At 74.0% G+C, this 19,919-nt stretch overlaps 12 non-coding genes and 6 pseudogenes across 12 annotated transcripts; all 18 read right to left on the reverse strand.

The window, feature by feature from the left end:
- Positions 1–236: 236 nt before the first annotated feature.
- Positions 237–355, reverse strand: LOC133104453 (5S ribosomal RNA). Its single transcript, XR_009703581.1, has one exon. It is a non-coding gene; the product is annotated as a 5S ribosomal RNA (ribosomal RNA).
- A 918-nt stretch (positions 356–1,273) lies between these two features.
- LOC133103424 (5S ribosomal RNA) lies at positions 1,274–1,392 on the reverse strand. Its single transcript, XR_009703283.1, has one exon. It is a non-coding gene; the product is annotated as a 5S ribosomal RNA (ribosomal RNA).
- A 1,937-nt stretch (positions 1,393–3,329) lies between these two features.
- On the reverse strand, positions 3,330–3,448 carry LOC133078120 (5S ribosomal RNA; annotated as a pseudogene).
- Positions 3,449–4,394: 946 nt separating this feature from the next.
- LOC133103431 (5S ribosomal RNA) lies at positions 4,395–4,513 on the reverse strand. Its single transcript, XR_009703284.1, has one exon. It is a non-coding gene; the product is annotated as a 5S ribosomal RNA (ribosomal RNA).
- Positions 4,514–5,431: 918 nt separating this feature from the next.
- Positions 5,432–5,550, reverse strand: LOC133103437 (5S ribosomal RNA). The gene has a single exon (XR_009703285.1). It is a non-coding gene; the product is annotated as a 5S ribosomal RNA (ribosomal RNA).
- Positions 5,551–6,459: 909 nt separating this feature from the next.
- Positions 6,460–6,578, reverse strand: LOC133078126 (5S ribosomal RNA; annotated as a pseudogene).
- A 946-nt stretch (positions 6,579–7,524) lies between these two features.
- Positions 7,525–7,643, reverse strand: LOC133103444 (5S ribosomal RNA). The gene has a single exon (XR_009703287.1). It is a non-coding gene; the product is annotated as a 5S ribosomal RNA (ribosomal RNA).
- A 918-nt stretch (positions 7,644–8,561) lies between these two features.
- LOC133103449 (5S ribosomal RNA) lies at positions 8,562–8,680 on the reverse strand. The gene has a single exon (XR_009703288.1). It is a non-coding gene; the product is annotated as a 5S ribosomal RNA (ribosomal RNA).
- Positions 8,681–9,589: 909 nt separating this feature from the next.
- Positions 9,590–9,708, reverse strand: LOC133078137 (5S ribosomal RNA; annotated as a pseudogene).
- Positions 9,709–10,654: 946 nt separating this feature from the next.
- Positions 10,655–10,773, reverse strand: LOC133103453 (5S ribosomal RNA). The gene has a single exon (XR_009703289.1). It is a non-coding gene; the product is annotated as a 5S ribosomal RNA (ribosomal RNA).
- A 918-nt stretch (positions 10,774–11,691) lies between these two features.
- Positions 11,692–11,810, reverse strand: LOC133103456 (5S ribosomal RNA). The gene has a single exon (XR_009703290.1). It is a non-coding gene; the product is annotated as a 5S ribosomal RNA (ribosomal RNA).
- A 910-nt stretch (positions 11,811–12,720) lies between these two features.
- LOC133078143 (5S ribosomal RNA) lies at positions 12,721–12,839 on the reverse strand (annotated as a pseudogene).
- Positions 12,840–13,785: 946 nt separating this feature from the next.
- LOC133103462 (5S ribosomal RNA) lies at positions 13,786–13,904 on the reverse strand. Its single transcript, XR_009703291.1, has one exon. It is a non-coding gene; the product is annotated as a 5S ribosomal RNA (ribosomal RNA).
- Positions 13,905–14,822: 918 nt separating this feature from the next.
- Positions 14,823–14,941, reverse strand: LOC133103467 (5S ribosomal RNA). The gene has a single exon (XR_009703292.1). It is a non-coding gene; the product is annotated as a 5S ribosomal RNA (ribosomal RNA).
- Positions 14,942–15,851: 910 nt separating this feature from the next.
- Positions 15,852–15,970, reverse strand: LOC133078150 (5S ribosomal RNA; annotated as a pseudogene).
- Positions 15,971–16,916: 946 nt separating this feature from the next.
- Positions 16,917–17,035, reverse strand: LOC133103477 (5S ribosomal RNA). Its single transcript, XR_009703294.1, has one exon. It is a non-coding gene; the product is annotated as a 5S ribosomal RNA (ribosomal RNA).
- A 918-nt stretch (positions 17,036–17,953) lies between these two features.
- LOC133103480 (5S ribosomal RNA) lies at positions 17,954–18,072 on the reverse strand. Its single transcript, XR_009703295.1, has one exon. It is a non-coding gene; the product is annotated as a 5S ribosomal RNA (ribosomal RNA).
- A 909-nt stretch (positions 18,073–18,981) lies between these two features.
- LOC133078156 (5S ribosomal RNA) lies at positions 18,982–19,100 on the reverse strand (annotated as a pseudogene).
- Between the last annotated feature and the right edge of the window lie 819 nt (positions 19,101–19,919).

Below are 19,919 nucleotides of genomic sequence, written 5' to 3' on the forward strand. Positions count from 1 at the left end.
CGGGAGCGGCTGGGGTGGCGGCTGCCTTCCAGGGCCGCCTTCTGGCCGCCTGGCCGGCCAGGCCGGCGCGGAGCGCCCCCTCTGGCGCGCTGTGGTGGGAGGGGCCGGAGGAGGTGGGGCCTGCAGCGCTGCCCGGCCGGGGCGGGGGCGGGGGCGGAGGCAGCGGCCTCGGCCTCGGCCTCGGCCTCGGCCTAGGCCGCGGGCGACTAAAGGAGAAGGCGGAGCGGGAGGCAAAAAGCCTACAGCACCCGGTATTCCCGGGCGGTCTCCCATCCAAGTACTAACCAGGCCCGACCCTGCTTAGCTTCCGAGATCAGACGAGATCGGGCGCGTTCAGGGTGGTATTGCCGTAGACGTTAAGAGGGGCCCGCGGAGTGCCTCTTGAGGCCCAGCTTCGCTGGCGCTTGCGCCTCCCCGCCAGCCCGGCGGCCAGCCCGCCCCGGCAGCGCCCCGCCGCCCGCCCAGGCAGGGCAACGGCGGCCTCGGGTACCAGGGGGGTGGCGGAGGGTTCGGCGACCTCCCAGCCCAGGGCGGGCGGGACCCACCAAACCGTTCGGCGCTTGGCGCCCCGCCCCAGATCCCGCACGTCGCTCACAGGGACGTGGCCCCGGAGGCTTCAGGGCCCGGGGCCCGCGGTCCCTTGGGCCTCCCCTCTGCCCGCCCACGCGGCGCTAGGCGCAGCCCAGCCGCAGCCCGGGCCGGCCCTCCTGCCCGACGGCAGTCGGCCCTTAACCCACTGGGAGCCACCATTGAGTCGGCACGGCCCCTTAGCCCCAGCAAGGCCACCCTTGCCCCCACGCCACCCGCCGAGCACAGGACCCGGCGCCTTGTGGCCGGCCGGCCCGGAGCACCGGCCCCGGCCCCCGCCCCCGCTCCCGCCCCCGGCCGTGGCGAAACGGCGGAGGGGGGGCTTTTTCCGGAGGGAGCTGTGGAGAGACACACCGGCAGATAGGTGGCTGCGCCGGGGCTGGGCGCTGGTGGGGGCGGCCAGGTGCAGGTCAAGGGGCTCGCGGGCCGCACGGCCGGCACCCGGGCCTGAGGCGGAGTCTGGGTTCAGGCCAGCCACCCCGGGAGCGGCTGGGATGCGGCTGCCTTCCAGGGCCGCCTTCTGGCCGCCTGGCCGGCCAGGCAGGCGGAGAGCGCCCCCTCTGGCGCGCTGTGGTGGGAGGGGCCGGAGGAGGTGGGGCCTGCAGCGGTGCCCGGCGGGGGCGGGGGCGGGGGCGGGGGCGGAGGCGGCGGGCGACTAAAGGAGAAGGCGGAGCGGGAGGCAAAAAGCCTACAGCACCCGGTATTCCCAGGCGGTCTCCCATCCAAGTACTAACCAGGCCCGACCCTGCTTAGCTTCCGAGATCAGACGAGATCGGGCGCGTTCAGGGTGGTATGGCCGTAGACGCAGGAGGGGCCCGCGCGGTGCCTCTTGAGGCCCAGCTTCGCTGGCGCCTGCGCCTTACCGCCATGCCGGCGGCCAGCCCTCTCCGGCAGGGCCCTGCCGCCCGCCCAGGCAGGCGACAGGAGGCCTCGGGGACCCGGGGGTGGCGGAGTGGTGGGCCACCTCGCAGCCCAGGGCGGGCGGGACGCTCCAGGCCCGTCGGCGCTTGGCGCCCCGCCGCAGATCCCGCTCGACGCTCACAGGGACGCGGCCCCGGAGGCTTCAGGGCCCGGCGGCCGCGGTCCCTCGGGCATCCCCCCCTGCCCGCCCACGCGGAGTTAGGCGCAGCCCGGCCACGGCCGGGCCGGCCCTCCGGCCGGGCAGCAGCTGGCCCGAAGCCACTGGGAGCCACCATGGAGTGGGCACGGCCCCTTAGCCCCAGCAAGGCCCCCCCTTGCCCCCACGCCGCCCGCCGAGCACAGGACCCCGGCCCTGGTGGCCGGCAGGCCCGGAGAAGCGGCCCCGGCCCCCGCCCCCGCTCCCGCCCCCGGTCGTGGCGAAACGGCGGAGGGGGGGGCTTTTTCCGGAGGGAGCTGTGGAGAGACACACGGGCAGACAGGGGGCTGCGGCGCGGCTGGGCTGCGGTGGGGGCGGCCAAGTGCAGGTCGAGGGCCTCGCGGGCCGCACGGACGGCACCCCGGCCTGCGGCGGAGTCTGGGTCCGGGCCAGCCACCACGGGAGCGGCTGGGGTGGCGGCTGCCTTCCAGGGCCGCATTCTGGCCGCATGTCCAGCCAGCTCGTCGGGGAGCGATCCCTCCGGCGCGCTGTGTTGGGAGGGACGTGAGGAGGTGAGGCCTGCAGCGGTGCTCAGCGGGGGCGGAGGCGGCCTCGGCCGCGGGCCACTAAATGTCAAGGCGGAGCGGGAGGCAAAAAAGCCTACAGCACTCGGTATTCCCATGTGGTCTCCCATCCAGGTACGAAACAGGCCAGACCCTGATTAGCTTCCGAGATCAGACGAGGTGTGGTGCGTTCACGGAGGTGTGGCCGTAGAATGCAGCGGGGGCCACGGTGTGCCTCTTGAGGCTTAGCTTCGCTGGTGCTGGCGACTTACCGCCAGCCCGGCAGCCAACCCTCTCCGGCGCGGCCCTGCCGTCCGCCCAGGCAAGCGACAGGAGGCCTCGAGGGCCCGGGGGTGGTGGAGTTGTGGGCGACTTCGCAGCTCAGGTCAGGCGGGACCCTCCAGGCCTGTAGGCGCTTGGCCCTCCACCCCAGAGCCGCTCAACGCTCACAGGACTTGGCCCCGGAGGCTTAAGGGCCTGTGGCCCTCGGTCCCTTGTGCATTCCCCACCCTGTCAATCCACACAGTGCTAGGCGCAGCCCAGCCACGGCCTGGCCGGCCCGCCTGCCCAACGGCAGTTGGCCCGAAGCCACTGGGAGCCACCATTGAGCCGGCACGGCCCCTTAGACACAGCAACGCCAACCTTGCCCCCACGCCAACTGCCGAGCAAAGTTCCCGGCGCCTGGTGTCTAGCCAGCCCAGCGAACCGGTCCCAGCCCACGACCCCGCTCCCACTCTCGGCCGTGGCGAAGTGGCAAAGGGTGGGCTTTTTCCGGAGGGAGCTGTGGAGAGACACACGGGCAGACAGGGGGCTGCGGCGCGGCTGGGCTCCGGTGGGGGCGGCCAAGTGCAGGTCGAGGGCCTCGCGGGCCGCACGGACGGCACCCCGGCCTGCGGCGGAGTCTGGGTCCGGGCCAGCCACCACGGGAGCGGCTGGGGTGGCGGCTGCCTTCCAGGGCCGCATTCTGGCCGCATGTCCAGCCAGCTCGTCGGGGAGCGATCCCTCCGGCGCGCTGTGTTGGGAGGGACGTGAGGAGGTGAGGCCTGCAGCGGTGCTCAGCGGGGGCGGAGGCGGCCTCGGCCGCGGGCCACTAAATGTCAAGGCGGAGCGGGAGGCAAAAAAGCCTACAGCACTCGGTATTCCCATGTGGTCTCCCATCCAGGTACGAAACAGGCCAGACCCTGATTAGCTTCCGAGATCAGACGAGGTGTGGTGCGTTCAGGGAGGTGTGGCCGTAGAATGCAGCGGGGGCCACGGTGTGCCTCTTGAGGCTTAGCTTCGCTGGTGCTGGCGACTTACCGCCAGCCCGGCAGCCAACCCTCTCCGGCGCGGCCCTGCCGTCCGCCCAGGCAAGCGACAGGAGGCCTCGAGGGCCCGGGGGTGGTGGAGTTGTGGGCGACTTCGCAGCTCAGGTCAGGCGGGACCCTCCAGGCCTGTAGGCGCTTGGCCCTCCGCCCCAGAGCCGCTCAACGCTCACAGGACTTGGCCCCGGAGGCTTAAGGGCCTGTGGCCCTCGGTCCCTTGTGCATTCCCCACCCTGTCAATCCACACAGTGCTAGGCGCAGCCCAGCCACGGCCTGGCCGGCCCGCCTGCCCAACGGCAGTTGGCCCGAAGCCACTGGGAGCCACCATTGAGCCGGCACGGCCCCTTAGACACAGCAACGCCACCCTTGCCCCCACGCCAACTGCCGAGCAAAGTTCCCGGCGCCTGGTGTCTAGCCAGCCCAGCGAACCGGTCCCAGCCCACGACCCCGCTCCCACTCTCGGCCGTGGCGAAGTGGCAAAGGGTGGGCTTTTTCCGGAGGGAGCTGTGGAGAGACACACGGGCAGACAGGGGGCTGCGGCGCGGCTGGGCTCCGGTGGGGGCGGCCAAGTGCAGGTCGAGGGCTTCGTGGGCCGCACGGACGGCACCCCGGCCTGCGGCGGAGTCTGGGTCCGGGCCAGCCACCACGGGAGCGGCTGGGGTGGCGGCTGCCTTCCAGGGCCGCCTTCTGGCCGCCTGGCCGGCCAGGCCGGCGCGGAGCGCCCCCTCTGGCGCGCTGTGGTGGGAGGGGCCGGAGGAGGTGGGGCCTGCAGCGCTGCCCGGCCGGGGCGGGGGCGGGGGCGGAGGCAGCGGCCTCGGCCTCGGCCTCGGCCTCGGCCTAGGCCGCGGGCGACTAAAGGAGAAGGCGGAGCGGGAGGCAAAAAGCCTACAGCACCCGGTATTCCCAGGCGGTCTCCCATCCAAGTACTAACCAGGCCCGACCCTGCTTAGCTTCCGAGATCAGACGAGATCGGGCGCGTTCAGGGTGGTATGGCCGTAGACGTTAAGAGGGGCCCGCGGAGTGCCTCTTGAGGCCCAGCTTCGCTGGCGCTTGCGCCTCCCCGCCAGCCCGGCGGCCAGCCCGCCCCGGCAGGGCCCTGCCGCCCGCCCAGGCAGGGCAACGGCGGCCTCGGGTACCAGGGGGGTGGCGGAGGGTTCGGCGACCTCCCAGCCCAGGGCGGGCGGGACACACCAAACCGTTCGGCGCTTGGCGCCCCGCCCCAGATCCCGCACGTCGCTCACAGGGACGTGGCCCCGGAGGCTTCAGGGCCCGGGGCCCGCGGTCCCTTGGGCCTCCCCTCTGCCCGCCCACGCGGCGCTAGGCGCAGCCCAGCCGCAGCCCGGGCCGGCCCTCCTGCCCGACGGCAGTCGGCCCTTAACCCACTGGGAGCCACCATTGAGTCGGCACGGCCCCTTAGCCCCAGCAAGGCCACCCTTGCCCCCACGCCACCCGCCGAGCACAGGACCCGGCGCCTTGTGGCCGGCCGGCCCGGAGCACCGGCCCCGGCCCCCGCCCCCGCTCCCGCCCCCGGCCGTGGCGAAACGGCGGAGGGGGGGCTTTTTCCGGAGGGAGCTGTGGAGAGACACACCGGCAGATAGGTGGCTGCGCCGGGGCTGGGCGCTGGTGGGGGCGGCCAGGTGCAGGTCAAGGGGCTCGCGGGCCGCACGGCCGGCACCCGGGCCTGAGGCGGAGTCTGGGTTCAGGCCAGCCACCCCGGGAGCGGCTGGGATGCGGCTGCCTTCCAGGGCCGCCTTCTGGCCGCCTGGCCGGCCAGGCAGGCGGAGAGCGCCCCCTCTGGCGCGCTGTGGTGGGAGGGGCCGGAGGAGGTGGGGCCTGCAGCGGTGCCCGGCGGGGGCGGGGGCGGGGGCGGGGGCGGAGGCGGCGGGCGACTAAAGGAGAAGGCGGAGCGGGAGGCAAAAAGCCTACAGCACCCGGTATTCCCAGGCGGTCTCCCATCCAAGTACTAACCAGGCCCGACCCTGCTTAGCTTCCGAGATCAGACGAGATCGGGCGCGTTCAGGGTGGTATGGCCGTAGACGCAGGAGGGGCCCGCGCGGTGCCTCTTGAGGCCCAGCTTCGCTGGCGCCTGCGCCTTACCGCCATGCCGGCGGCCAGCCCTCTCCCGCAGGGCCCTGCCGCCCGCCCAGGCAGGCGACAGGAGGCCTCGGGGACCCGGGGGTGGCGGAGTGGTGGGCCACCTCGCAGCCCAGGGCGGGCGGGACGCTCCAGGCCCGTCGGCGCTTGGCGCCCCGCCGCAGATCCCGCTCGACGCTCACAGGGACGCGGCCCCGGAGGCTTCAGGGCCCGGCGGCCGCGGTCCCTTGGGCATCCCCCCCTGCCCGCCCACGCGGAGTTAGGCGCAGCCCGGCCACGGCCGGGCCGGCCCTCCGGCCGGGCAGCAGCTGGCCCGAAGCCACTGGGAGCCACCATGGAGTGGGCACGGCCCCTTAGCCCCAGCAAGGCCCCCCCTTGCCCCCACGCCGCCCGCCGAGCACAGGACCCCGGCCCTGGTGGACGGCAGGCCCGGAGAAGCGGCCCCGGCCCCCGCCCCCGCTCCCGCCCCCGGCCGTGGCGAAACGGCGGAGGGGGGGCTTTTTCCGGAGGGAGCTGTGGAGAGACACACGGGCAGACAGGGGGCTGCGGCGCGGCTGGGCTCCGGTGGGGGCGGCCAAGTGCAGGTCGAGGGCCTCGCGGGCCGCACGGACGGCACCCCGGCCTGCGGCGGAGTCTGGGTCCGGGCCAGCCACCACGGGAGCGGCTGGGGTGGCGGCTGCCTTCCAGGGCCGCATTCTGGCCGCATGTCCAGCCAGCTCGGCGGGGAGCGATCCCTCCGGCGCGCTGTGTTGGGAGGGACGTGAGGAGGTGAGGCCTGCAGCGGTGCTCAGCGGGGGCGGAGGCGGCCTCGGCCGCGGGCCACTAAATGTCAAGGCGGAGCGGGAGGCAAAAAAGCCTACAGCACTCGGTATTCCCATGTGGTCTCCCATCCAGGTACGAAACAGGCCAGACCCTGATTAGCTTCCGAGATCAGACGAGGTGTGGTGCGTTCAGGGAGGTGTGGCCGTAGAATGCAGCGGGGGCCACGGTGTGCCTCTTGAGGCTTAGCTTCGCTGGTGCTGGCGACTTACCGCCAGCCCGGCAGCCAACCCTCTCCGGCGCGGCCCTGCCGTCCGCCCAGGCAAGCGACAGGAGGCCTCGAGGGCCCGGGGGTGGTGGAGTTGTGGGCGACTTCGCAGCTCAGGTCAGGCGGGACCCTCCAGGCCTGTAGGCGCTTGGCCCTCCGCCCCAGAGCCGCTCAACGCTCACAGGACTTGGCCCCGGAGGCTTAAGGGCCTGTGGCCCTCGGTCCCTTGTGCATTCCCCACCCTGTCAATCCACACAGTGCTAGGCGCAGCCCAGCCACGGCCTGGCCGGCCCGCCTGCCCAACGGCAGTTGGCCCGAAGCCACTGGGAGCCACCATTGAGCCGGCACGGCCCCTTAGACACAGCAACGCCACCCTTGCCCCCACGCCAACTGCCGAGCAAAGTTCCCGGCGCCTGGTGTCTAGCCAGCCCAGCGAACCGGTCCCAGCCCACGACCCCGCTCCCACTCTCGGCCGTGGCGAAGTGGCAAAGGGTGGGCTTTTTCCGGAGGGAGCTGTGGAGAGACACACGGGCAGACAGGGGGCTGCGGCGCGGCTGGGCTCCGGTGGGGGCGGCCAAGTGCAGGTCGAGGGCTTCGTGGGCCGCACGGACGGCACCCCGGCCTGCGGCGGAGTCTGGGTCCGGGCCAGCCACCACGGGAGCGGCTGGGGTGGCGGCTGCCTTCCAGGGCCGCCTTCTGGCCGCCTGGCCGGCCAGGCCGGCGCGGAGCGCCCCCTCTGGCGCGCTGTGGTGGGAGGGGCCGGAGGAGGTGGGGCCTGCAGCGCTGCCCGGCCGGGGCGGGGGCGGGGGCGGAGGCAGCGGCCTCGGCCTCGGCCTCGGCCTCGGCCTAGGCCGCGGGCGACTAAAGGAGAAGGCGGAGCGGGAGGCAAAAAGCCTACAGCACCCGGTATTCCCAGGCGGTCTCCCATCCAAGTACTAACCAGGCCCGACCCTGCTTAGCTTCCGAGATCAGACGAGATCGGGCGCGTTCAGGGTGGTATGGCCGTAGACGTTAAGAGGGGCCCGCGGAGTGCCTCTTGAGGCCCAGCTTCGCTGGCGCTTGCGCCTCCCCGCCAGCCCGGCGGCCAGCCCGCCCCGGCAGGGCCCTGCCGCCCGCCCAGGCAGGGCAACGGCGGCCTCGGGTACCAGGGGGGTGGCGGAGGGTTCGGCGACCTCCCAGCCCAGGGCGGGCGGGACCCACCAAACCGTTCGGCGCTTGGCGCCCCGCCCCAGATCCCGCACGTCGCTCACAGGGACGTGGCCCCGGAGGCTTCAGGGCCCGGGGCCCGCGGTCCCTTGGGCCTCCCCTCTGCCCGCCCACGCGGCGCTAGGCGCAGCCCAGCCGCAGCCCGGGCCGGCCCTCCTGCCCGACGGCAGTCGGCCCTTAACCCACTGGGAGCCACCATTGAGTCGGCACGGCCCCTTAGCCCCAGCAAGGCCACCCTTGCCCCCACGCCACCCGCCGAGCACAGGACCCGGCGCCTTGTGGCCGGCCGGCCCGGAGCACCGGCCCCGGCCCCCGCCCCCGCTCCCGCCCCCGGCCGTGGCGAAACGGCGGAGGGGGGGCTTTTTCCGGAGGGAGCTGTGGAGAGACACACCGGCAGATAGGTGGCTGCGCCGGGGCTGGGCGCTGGTGGGGGCGGCCAGGTGCAGGTCAAGGGGCTCGCGGGCCGCACGGCCGGCACCCGGGCCTGAGGCGGAGTCTGGGTTCAGGCCAGCCACCCCGGGAGCGGCTGGGATGCGGCTGCCTTCCAGGGCCGCCTTCTGGCCGCCTGGCCGGCCAGGCAGGCGGAGAGCGCCCCCTCTGGCGCGCTGTGGTGGGAGGGGCCGGAGGAGGTGGGGCCTGCAGCGGTGCCCGGCGGGGGCGGGGGCGGGGGCGGGGGCGGAGGCGGCGGGCGACTAAAGGAGAAGGCGGAGCGGGAGGCAAAAAGCCTACAGCACCCGGTATTCCCAGGCGGTCTCCCATCCAAGTACTAACCAGGCCCGACCCTGCTTAGCTTCCGAGATCAGACGAGATCGGGCGCGTTCAGGGTGGTATGGCCGTAGACGCAGGAGGGGCCCGCGCGGTGCCTCTTGAGGCCCAGCTTCGCTGGCGCCTGCGCCTTACCGCCATGCCGGCGGCCAGCCCTCTCCCGCAGGGCCCTGCCGCCCGCCCAGGCAGGCGACAGGAGGCCTCGGGGACCCGGGGGTGGCGGAGTGGTGGGCCACCTCGCAGCCCAGGGCGGGCGGGACGCTCCAGGCCCGTCGGCGCTTGGCGCCCCGCCGCAGATCCCGCTCGACGCTCACAGGGACGCGGCCCCGGAGGCTTCAGGGCCCGGCGGCCGCGGTCCCTTGGGCATCCCCCCCTGCCCGCCCACGCGGAGTTAGGCGCAGCCCGGCCACGGCCGGGCCGGCCCTCCGGCCGGGCAGCAGCTGGCCCGAAGCCACTGGGAGCCACCATGGAGTGGGCACGGCCCCTTAGCCCCAGCAAGGCCCCCCCTTGCCCCCACGCCGCCCGCCGAGCACAGGACCCCGGCCCTGGTGGACGGCAGGCCCGGAGAAGCGGCCCCGGCCCCCGCCCCCGCTCCCGCCCCCGGCCGTGGCGAAACGGCGGAGGGGGGGCTTTTTCCGGAGGGAGCTGTGGAGAGACACACGGGCAGACAGGGGGCTGCGGCGCGGCTGGGCTCCGGTGGGGGCGGCCAAGTGCAGGTCGAGGGCCTCGCGGGCCGCACGGACGGCACCCCGGCCTGCGGCGGAGTCTGGGTCCGGGCCAGCCACCACGGGAGCGGCTGGGGTGGCGGCTGCCTTCCAGGGCCGCATTCTGGCCGCATGTCCAGCCAGCTCGGCGGGGAGCGATCCCTCCGGCGCGCTGTGTTGGGAGGGACGTGAGGAGGTGAGGCCTGCAGCGGTGCTCAGCGGGGGCGGAGGCGGCCTCGGCCGCGGGCCACTAAATGTCAAGGCGGAGCGGGAGGCAAAAAAGCCTACAGCACTCGGTATTCCCATGTGGTCTCCCATCCAGGTACGAAACAGGCCAGACCCTGATTAGCTTCCGAGATCAGACGAGGTGTGGTGCGTTCAGGGAGGTGTGGCCGTAGAATGCAGCGGGGGCCACGGTGTGCCTCTTGAGGCTTAGCTTCGCTGGTGCTGGCGACTTACCGCCAGCCCGGCAGCCAACCCTCTCCGGCGCGGCCCTGCCGTCCGCCCAGGCAAGCGACAGGAGGCCTCGAGGGCCCGGGGGTGGTGGAGTTGTGGGCGACTTCGCAGCTCAGGTCAGGCGGGACCCTCCAGGCCTGTAGGCGCTTGGCCCTCCGCCCCAGAGCCGCTCAACGCTCACAGGACTTGGCCCCGGAGGCTTAAGGGCCTGTGGCCCTCGGTCCCTTGTGCATTCCCCACCCTGTCAATCCACACAGTGCTAGGCGCAGCCCAGCCACGGCCTGGCCGGCCCGCCTGCCCAACGGCAGTTGGCCCGAAGCCACTGGGAGCCACCATTGAGCCGGCACGGCCCCTTAGACACAGCAACGCCACCCTTGCCCCCACGCCAACTGCCGAGCAAAGTTCCCGGCGCCTGGTGTCTAGCCAGCCCAGCGAACCGGTCCCAGCCCACGACCCCGCTCCCACTCTCGGCCGTGGCGAAGTGGCAAAGGGTGGGCTTTTTCCGGAGGGAGCTGTGGAGAGACACACGGGCAGACAGGGGGCTGCGGCGCGGCTGGGCTCCGGTGGGGGCGGCCAAGTGCAGGTCGAGGGCTTCGTGGGCCGCACGGACGGCACCCCGGCCTGCGGCGGAGTCTGGGTCCGGGCCAGCCACCACGGGAGCGGCTGGGGTGGCGGCTGCCTTCCAGGGCCGCCTTCTGGCCGCCTGGCCGGCCAGGCCGGCGCGGAGTGCCCCCTCTGGCGCGCTGTGGTGGGAGGGGCCGGAGGAGGTGGGGCCTGCAGCGCTGCCCGGCGGGGGCGGGGGCGGGGGCGGAGGCAGCGGCCTCGGCCTTGGCCTCGGCCTCGGCCTAGGCCGCGGGCGACTAAAGGAGAAGGCGGAGCGGGAGGCAAAAAGCCTACAGCACCCGGTATTCCCAGGCGGTCTCCCATCCAAGTACTAACCAGGCCCGACCCTGCTTAGCTTCCGAGATCAGACGAGATCGGGCGCGTTCAGGGTGGTATGGCCGTAGACGTTAAAAGGGGCCCGCGGAGTGCCTCTTGAGGCCCAGCTTCGCTGGCGCTTGCGCCTCCCCGCCAGCCCGGCGGCCAGCCCGCCCCGGCAGGGCCCCGCCGCCCGCCCAGGCAGGGCAACGGCGGCCTCGGGTACCAGGGGGGTGGCGGAGGGTTCGGCGACCTCCCAGCCCAGGGCGGGCGGGACCCACCAAACCGTTCGGCGCTTGGCGCCCCGCCCCAGATCCCGCACGTCGCTCACAGGAACGTGGCCCCGGAGGCTTCAGGGCCCGGGGCCCGCGGTCCCTTGGGCCTCCCCTCTGCCCGCCCACGCGGCGCTAGGCGCAGCCCAGCCGCAGCCCGGGCCGGCCCTCCTGCCCGACGGCAGTCGGCCCTTAACCCACTGGGAGCCACCATTGAGTCGGCACGGCCCCTTAGCCCCAGCAAGGCCACCCTTGCCCCCACGCCACCCGCCGAGCACAGGACCCGGCGCCTTGTGGCCGGCCGGCCCGGAGCACCGGCCCCGGCCCCCGCCCCCGCTCCCGCCCCCGGCCGTGGCGAAACGGCGGAGGGGGGGCTTTTTCCGGAGGGAGCTGTGGAGAGACACACCGGCAGATAGGTGGCTGCGCCGGGGCTGGGCGCTGGTGGGGGCGGCCAGGTGCAGGTCAAGGGGCTCGCGGGCCGCACGGCCGGCACCCGGGCCTGAGGCGGAGTCTGGGTTCAGGCCAGCCACCCCGGGAGCGGCTGGGATGCGGCTGCCTTCCAGGGCCGCCTTCTGGCCGCCTGGCCGGCCAGGCAGGCGGAGAGCGCCCCCTCTGGCGCGCTGTGGTGGGAGGGGCCGGAGGAGGTGGGGCCTGCAGCGGTGCCCGGCGGGGGCGGGGGCGGGGGCGGGGGCGGAGGCGGCGGGCGACTAAAGGAGAAGGCGGAGCGGGAGGCAAAAAGCCTACAGCACCCGGTATTCCCAGGCGGTCTCCCATCCAAGTACTAACCAGGCCCGACCCTGCTTAGCTTCCGAGATCAGACGAGATCGGGCGCGTTCAGGGTGGTATGGCCGTAGACGCAGGAGGGGCCCGCGCGGTGCCTCTTGAGGCCCAGCTTCGCTGGCGCCTGCGCCTTACCGCCATGCCGGCGGCCAGCCCTCTCCCGCAGGGCCCTGCCGCCCGCCCAGGCAGGCGACAGGAGGCCTCGGGGACCCGGGGGTGGCGGAGTGGTGGGCCACCTCGCAGCCCAGGGCGGGCGGGACGCTCCAGGCCCGTCGGCGCTTGGCGCCCCGCCGCAGATCCCGCTCGACGCTCACAGGGACGCGGCCCCGGAGGCTTCAGGGCCCGGCGGCCGCGGTCCCTTGGGCATCCCCCCCTGCCCGCCCACGCGGAGTTAGGCGCAGCCCGGCCACGGCCGGGCCGGCCCTCCGGCCGGGCAGCAGCTGGCCCGAAGCCACTGGGAGCCACCATGGAGTGGGCACGGCCCCTTAGCCCCAGCAAGGCCCCCCCTTGCCCCCACGCCGCCCGCCGAGCACAGGACCCCGGCCCTGGTGGCCGGCAGGCCCGGAGAAGCGGCCCCGGCCCCCGCCCCCGCTCCCGCCCCCGGCCGTGGCGAAACGGCGGAGGGGGGGGCTTTTTCCGGAGGGAGCTGTGGAGAGACACACGGGCAGACAGGGGGCTGCGGCGCGGCTGGGCTCCGGTGGGGGCGGCCAAGTGCAGGTCGAGGGCCTCGCGGGCCGCACGGACGGCACCCCGGCCTGCGGCGGAGTCTGGGTCCGGGCCAGCCACCACGGGAGCGGCTGGGGTGGCGGCTGCCTTCCAGGGCCGCATTCTGGCCGCATGTCCAGCCAGCTCGGCGGGGAGCGATCCCTCCGGCGCGCTGTGTTGGGAGGGACGTGAGGAGGTGAGGCCTGCAGCGGTGCTCAGCGGGGGCGGAGGCGGCCTCGGCCGCGGGCCACTAAATGTCAAGGCGGAGCGGGAGGCAAAAAAGCCTACAGCACTCGGTATTCCCATGTGGTCTCCCATCCAGGTACGAAACAGGCCAGACCCTGATTAGCTTCCGAGATCAGACGAGGTGTGGTGCGTTCAGGGAGGTGTGGCCGTAGAATGCAGCGGGGGCCACGGTGTGCCTCTTGAGGCTTAGCTTCGCTGGTGCTGGCGACTTACCGCCAGCCCGGCAGCCAACCCTCTCCGGCGCGGCCCTGCCGTCCGCCCAGGCAAGCGACAGGAGGCCTCGAGGGCCCGGGGGTGGTGGAGTTGTGGGCGACTTCGCAGCTCAGGTCAGGCGGGACCCTCCAGGCCTGTAGGCGCTTGGCCCTCCGCCCCAGAGCCGCTCAACGCTCACAGGACTTGGCCCCGGAGGCTTAAGGGCCTGTGGCCCTCGGTCCCTTGTGCATTCCCCACCCTGTCAATCCACACAGTGCTAGGCGCAGCCCAGCCACGGCCTGGCCGGCCCGCCTGCCCAACGGCAGTTGGCCCGAAGCCACTGGGAGCCACCATTGAGCCGGCACGGCCCCTTAGACACAGCAACGCCACCCTTGCCCCCACGCCAACTGCCGAGCAAAGTTCCCGGCGCCTGGTGTCTAGCCAGCCCAGCGAACCGGTCCCAGCCCACGACCCCGCTCCCACTCTCGGCCGTGGCGAAGTGGCAAAGGGTGGGCTTTTTCCGGAGGGAGCTGTGGAGAGACACACGGGCAGACAGGGGGCTGCGGCGCGGCTGGGCTCCGGTGGGGGCGGCCAAGTGCAGGTCGAGGGCTTCGTGGGCCGCACGGACGGCACCCCGGCCTGCGGCGGAGTCTGGGTCCGGGCCAGCCACCACGGGAGCGGCTGGGGTGGCGGCTGCCTTCCAGGGCCGCCTTCTGGCCGCCTGGCCGGCCAGGCCGGCGCGGAGCGCCCCCTCTGGCGCGCTGTGGTGGGAGGGGCCGGAGGAGGTGGGGCCTGCAGCGCTGCCCGGCCGGGGCGGGGGCGGGGGCGGAGGCAGCGGCCTCGGCCTCGGCCTCGGCCTCGGCCTAGGCCGCGGGCGACTAAAGGAGAAGGCGGAGCGGGAGGCAAAAAGCCTACAGCACCCGGTATTCCCAGGCGGTCTCCCATCCAAGTACTAACCAGGCCCGACCCTGCTTAGCTTCCGAGATCAGACGAGATCGGGCGCGTTCAGGGTGGTATGGCCGTAGACGTTAAGAGGGGCCCGCGGAGTGCCTCTTGAGGCCCAGCTTCGCTGGCGCTTGCGCCTCCCCGCCAGCCCGGCGGCCAGCCCGCCCCGGCAGGGCCCTGCCGCCCGCCCAGGCAGGGCAACGGCGGCCTCGGGTACCAGGGGGGTGGCGGAGGGTTCGGCGACCTCCCAGCCCAGGGCGGGCGGGACCCACCAAACCGTTCGGCGCTTGGCGCCCCGCCCCAGATCCCGCACGTCGCTCACAGGGACGTGGCCCCGGAGGCTTCAGGGCCCGGGGCCCGCGGTCCCTTGGGCCTCCCCTCTGCCCGCCCACGCGGCGCTAGGCGCAGCCCAGCCGCAGCCCGGGCCGGCCCTCCTGCCCGACGGCAGTCGGCCCTTAACCCACTGGGAGCCACCATTGAGTCGGCACGGCCCCTTAGCCCCAGCAAGGCCACCCTTGCCCCCACGCCACCCGCCGAGCACAGGACCCGGCGCCTTGTGGCCGGCCGGCCCGGAGCACCGGCCCCGGCCCCCGCCCCCGCTCCCGCCCCCGGCCGTGGCGAAACGGCGGAGGGGGGGCTTTTTCCGGAGGGAGCTGTGGAGAGACACACCGGCAGATAGGTGGCTGCGCCGGGGCTGGGCGCTGGTGGGGGCGGCCAGGTGCAGGTCAAGGGGCTCGCGGGCCGCACGGCCGGCACCCGGGCCTGAGGCGGAGTCTGGGTTCAGGCCAGCCACCCCGGGAGCGGCTGGGATGCGGCTGCCTTCCAGGGCCGCCTTCTGGCCGCCTGGCCGGCCAGGCAGGCGGAGAGCGCCCCCTCTGGCGCGCTGTGGTGGGAGGGGCCGGAGGAGGTGGGGCCTGCAGCGGTGCCCGGCGGGGGCGGGGGCGGGGGCGGGGGCGGAGGCGGCGGGCGACTAAAGGAGAAGGCGGAGCGGGAGGCAAAAAGCCTACAGCACCCGGTATTCCCAGGCGGTCTCCCATCCAAGTACTAACCAGGCCCGACCCTGCTTAGCTTCCGAGATCAGACGAGATCGGGCGCGTTCAGGGTGGTATGGCCGTAGACGCAGGAGGGGCCCGCGCGGTGCCTCTTGAGGCCCAGCTTCGCTGGCGCCTGCGCCTTACCGCCATGCCGGCGGCCAGCCCTCTCCCGCAGGGCCCTGCCGCCCGCCCAGGCAGGCGACAGGAGGCCTCGGGGACCCGGGGGTGGCGGAGTGGTGGGCCACCTCGCAGCCCAGGGCGGGCGGGACGCTCCAGGCCCGTCGGCGCTTGGCGCCCCGCCGCAGATCCCGCTCGACGCTCACAGGGACGCGGCCCCGGAGGCTTCAGGGCCCGGCGGCCGCGGTCCCTTGGGCATCCCCCCCTGCCCGCCCACGCGGAGTTAGGCGCAGCCCGGCCACGGCCGGGCCGGCCCTCCGGCCGGGCAGCAGCTGGCCCGAAGCCACTGGGAGCCACCATGGAGTGGGCACGGCCCCTTAGCCCCAGCAAGGCCCCCCCTTGCCCCCACGCCGCCCGCCGAGCACAGGACCCCGGCCCTGGTGGCCGGCAGGCCCGGAGAAGCGGCCCCGGCCCCCGCCCCCGCTCCCGCCCCCGGCCGTGGCGAAACGGCGGAGGGGGGGGCTTTTTCCGGAGGGAGCTGTGGAGAGACACACGGGCAGACAGGGGGCTGCGGCGCGGCTGGGCTCCGGTGGGGGCGGCCAAGTGCAGGTCGAGGGCCTCGCGGGCCGCACGGACGGCACCCCGGCCTGCGGCGGAGTCTGGGTCCGGGCCAGCCACCACGGGAGCGGCTGGGGTGGCGGCTGCCTTCCAGGGCCGCATTCTGGCCGCATGTCCAGCCAGCTCGGCGGGGAGCGATCCCTCCGGCGCGCTGTGTTGGGAGGGACGTGAGGAGGTGAGGCCTGCAGCGGTGCTCAGCGGGGGCGGAGGCGGCCTCGGCCGCGGGCCACTAAATGTCAAGGCGGAGCGGGAGGCAAAAAAGCCTACAGCACTCGGTATTCCCATGTGGTCTCCCATCCAGGTACGAAACAGGCCAGACCCTGATTAGCTTCCGAGATCAGACGAGGTGTGGTGCGTTCAGGGAGGTGTGGCCGTAGAATGCAGCGGGGGCCACGGTGTGCCTCTTGAGGCTTAGCTTCGCTGGTGCTGGCGACTTACCGCCAGCCCGGCAGCCAACCCTCTCCGGCGCGGCCCTGCCGTCCGCCCAGGCAAGCGACAGGAGGCCTCGAGGGCCCGGGGGTGGTGGAGTTGTGGGCGACTTCGCAGCTCAGGTCAGGCGGGACCCTCCAGGCCTGTAGGCGCTTGGCCCTCCGCCCCAGAGCCGCTCAACGCTCACAGGACTTGGCCCCGGAGGCTTAAGGGCCTGTGGCCCTCGGTCCCTTGTGCATTCCCCACCCTGTCAATCCACACAGTGCTAGGCGCAGCCCAGCCACGGCCTGGCCGGCCCGCCTGCCCAACGGCAGTTGGCCCGAAGCCACTGGGAGCCACCATTGAGCCGGCACGGCCCCTTAGACACAGCAACGCCACCCTTGCCCCCACGCCAACTGCCGAGCAAAGTTCCCGGCGCCTGGTGTCTAGCCAGCCCAGCGAACCGGTCCCAGCCCACGACCCCGCTCCCACTCTCGGCCGTGGCGAAGTGGCAAAGGGTGGGCTTTTTCCGGAGGGAGCTGTGGAGAGACACACGGGCAGACAGGGGGCTGCGGCGCGGCTGGGCTCCGGTGGGGGCGGCCAAGTGCAGGTCGAGGGCTTCGTGGGCCGCACGGACGGCACCCCGGCCTGCGGCGGAGTCTGGGTCCGGGCCAGCCACCACGGGAGCGGCTGGGGTGGCGGCTGCCTTCCAGGGCCGCCTTCTGGCCGCCTGGCCGGCCAGGCCGGCGCGGAGCGCCCCCTCTGGCGCGCTGTGGTGGGAGGGGCCGGAGGAGGTGGGGCCTGCAGCGCTGCCCGGCGGGGGCGGGGGCGGGGGCGGAGGCAGCGGCCTCGGCCTCGGCCTCGGCCTCGGCCTAGGCCGCGGGCGACTAAAGGAGAAGGCGGAGCGGGAGGCAAAAAGCCTACAGCACCCGGTATTCCCAGGCGGTCTCCCATCCAAGTACTAACCAGGCCCGACCCTGCTTAGCTTCCGAGATCAGACGAGATCGGGCGCGTTCAGGGTGGTATGGCCGTAGACGTTAAAAGGGGCCCGCGGAGTGCCTCTTGAGGCCCAGCTTCGCTCGCGCTTGCGCCTCCCCGCCAGCCCGGCGGCCAGCCCGCCCCGGCAGGGCCCCGCCGCCCGCCCAGGCAGGGCAACGGCGGCCTCGGGTACCAGGGGGGTGGCGGAGGGTTCGGCGACCTCCCAGCCCAGGGCGGGCGGGACCCACCAAACCGTTCGGCGCTTGGCGCCCCGCCCCAGATCCCGCACGTCGCTCACAGGGACGTGGCCCCGGAGGCTTCAGGGCCCGGGGCCCGCGGTCCCTTGGGCCTCCCCTCTGCCCGCCCACGCGGCGCTAGGCGCAGCCCAGCCGCAGCCCGGGCCGGCCCTCCTGCCCGACGGCAGTCGGCCCTTAACCCACTGGGAGCCACCATTGAGTCGGCACGGCCCCTTAGCCCCAGCAAGGCCACCCTTGCCCCCACGCCACCCGCCGAGCACAGGACCCGGCGCCTTGTGGCCGGCCGGCCCGGAGCACCGGCCCCGGCCCCCGCCCCCGCTCCCGCCCCCGGCCGTGGCGAAACGGCGGAGGGGGGGCTTTTTCCGGAGGGAGCTGTGGAGAGACACACCGGCAGATAGGTGGCTGCGCCGGGGCTGGGCGCTGGTGGGGGCGGCCAGGTGCAGGTCAAGGGGCTCGCGGGCCGCACGGCCGGCACCCGGGCCTGAGGCGGAGTCTGGGTTCAGGCCAGCCACCCCGGGAGCGGCTGGGATGCGGCTGCCTTCCAGGGCCGCCTTCTGGCCGCCTGGCCGGCCAGGCAGGCGGAGAGCGCCCCCTCTGGCGCGCTGTGGTGGGAGGGGCCGGAGGAGGTGGGGCCTGCAGCGGTGCCCGGCGGGGGCGGGGGCGGGGGCGGGGGCGGAGGCGGCGGGCGACTAAAGGAGAAGGCGGAGCGGGAGGCAAAAAGCCTACAGCACCCGGTATTCCCAGGCGGTCTCCCATCCAAGTACTAACCAGGCCCGACCCTGCTTAGCTTCCGAGATCAGACGAGATCGGGCGCGTTCAGGGTGGTATGGCCGTAGACGCAGGAGGGGCCCGCGCGGTGCCTCTTGAGGCCCAGCTTCGCTGGCGCCTGCGCCTTACCGCCATGCCGGCGGCCAGCCCTCTCCCGCAGGGCCCTGCCGCCCGCCCAGGCAGGCGACAGGAGGCCTCGGGGACCCGGGGGTGGCGGAGTGGTGGGCCACCTCGCAGCCCAGGGCGGGCGGGACGCTCCAGGCCCGTCGGCGCTTGGCGCCCCGCCGCAGATCCCGCTCGACGCTCACAGGGACGCGGCCCCGGAGGCTTCAGGGCCCGGCGGCCGCGGTCCCTTGGGCATCCCCCCCTGCCCGCCCACGCGGAGTTAGGCGCAGCCCGGCCACGGCCGGGCCGGCCCTCTGGCCGGGCAGCAGCTGGCCCGAAGCCACTGGGAGCCACCATGGAGTGGGCACGGCCCCTTAGCCCCAGCAAGGCCCCCCCTTGCCCCCACGCCGCCCGCCGAGCACAGGACCCCGGCCCTGGTGGACGGCAGGCCCGGAGAAGCGGCCCCGGCCCCCGCCCCCGCTCCCGCCCCCGGCCGTGGCGAAACGGCGGAGGGGGGGCTTTTTCCGGAGGGAGCTGTGGAGAGACACACGGGCAGACAGGGGGCTGCGGCGCGGCTGGGCTCCGGTGGGGGCGGCCAAGTGCAGGTCGAGGGCCTCGCGGGCCGCACGGACGGCACCCCGGCCTGCGGCGGAGTCTGGGTCCGGGCCAGCCACCACGGGAGCGGCTGGGGTGGCGGCTGCCTTCCAGGGCCGCATTCTGGCCGCATGTCCAGCCAGCTCGGCGGGGAGCGATCCCTCCGGCGCGCTGTGTTGGGAGGGACGTGAGGAGGTGAGGCCTGCAGCGGTGCTCAGCGGGGGCGGAGGCGGCCTCGGCCGCGGGCCACTAAATGTCAAGGCGGAGCGGGAGGCAAAAAAGCCTACAGCACTCGGTATTCCCATGTGGTCTCCCATCCAGGTACGAAACAGGCCAGACCCTGATTAGCTTCCGAGATCAGACGAGGTGTGGTGCGTTCAGGGAGGTGTGGCCGTAGAATGCAGCGGGGGCCACGGTGTGCCTCTTGAGGCTTAGCTTCGCTGGTGCTGGCGACTTACCGCCAGCCCGGCAGCCAACCCTCTCCGGCGCGGCCCTGCCGTCCGCCCAGGCAAGCGACAGGAGGCCTCGAGGGCCCGGGGGTGGTGGAGTTGTGGGCGACTTCGCAGCTCAGGTCAGGCGGGACCCTCCAGGCCTGTAGGCGCTTGGCCCTCCGCCCCAGAGCCGCTCAACGCTCACAGGACTTGGCCCCGGAGGCTTAAGGGCCTGTGGCCCTCGGTCCCTTGTGCATTCCCCACCCTGTCAATCCACACAGTGCTAGGCGCAGCCCAGCCACGGCCTGGCCGGCCCGCCTGCCCAACGGCAGTTGGCCCGAAGCCACTGGGAGCCACCATTGAGCCGGCACGGCCCCTTAGACACAGCAACGCCACCCTTGCCCCCACGCCAACTGCCGAGCAAAGTTCCCGGCGCCTGGTGTCTAGCCAGCCCAGCGAACCGGTCCCAGCCCACGACCCCGCTCCCACTCTCGGCCGTGGCGAAGTGGCAAAGGGTGGGCTTTTTCCGGAGGGAGCTGTGGAGAGACACACGGGCAGACAGGGGGCTGCGGCGCGGCTGGGCTCCGGTGGGGGCGGCCAAGTGCAGGTCGAGGGCTTCGTGGGCCGCACGGACGGCACCCCGGCCTGCGGCGGAGTCTGGGTCCGGGCCAGCCACCACGGGAGCGGCTGGGGTGGCGGCTGCCTTCCAGGGCCGCCTTCTGGCCGCCTGGCCGGCCAGGCCGGCGCGGAGCGCCCCCTCTGGCGCGCTGTGGTGGGAGGGGCCGGA

Source organism: Eubalaena glacialis, chromosome 1 (assembly GCF_028564815.1).
Source record: "Eubalaena glacialis isolate mEubGla1 chromosome 1, mEubGla1.1.hap2.+ XY, whole genome shotgun sequence".
Classification (NCBI taxonomy): Eukaryota; Metazoa; Chordata; class Mammalia; order Artiodactyla; family Balaenidae; genus Eubalaena; species Eubalaena glacialis.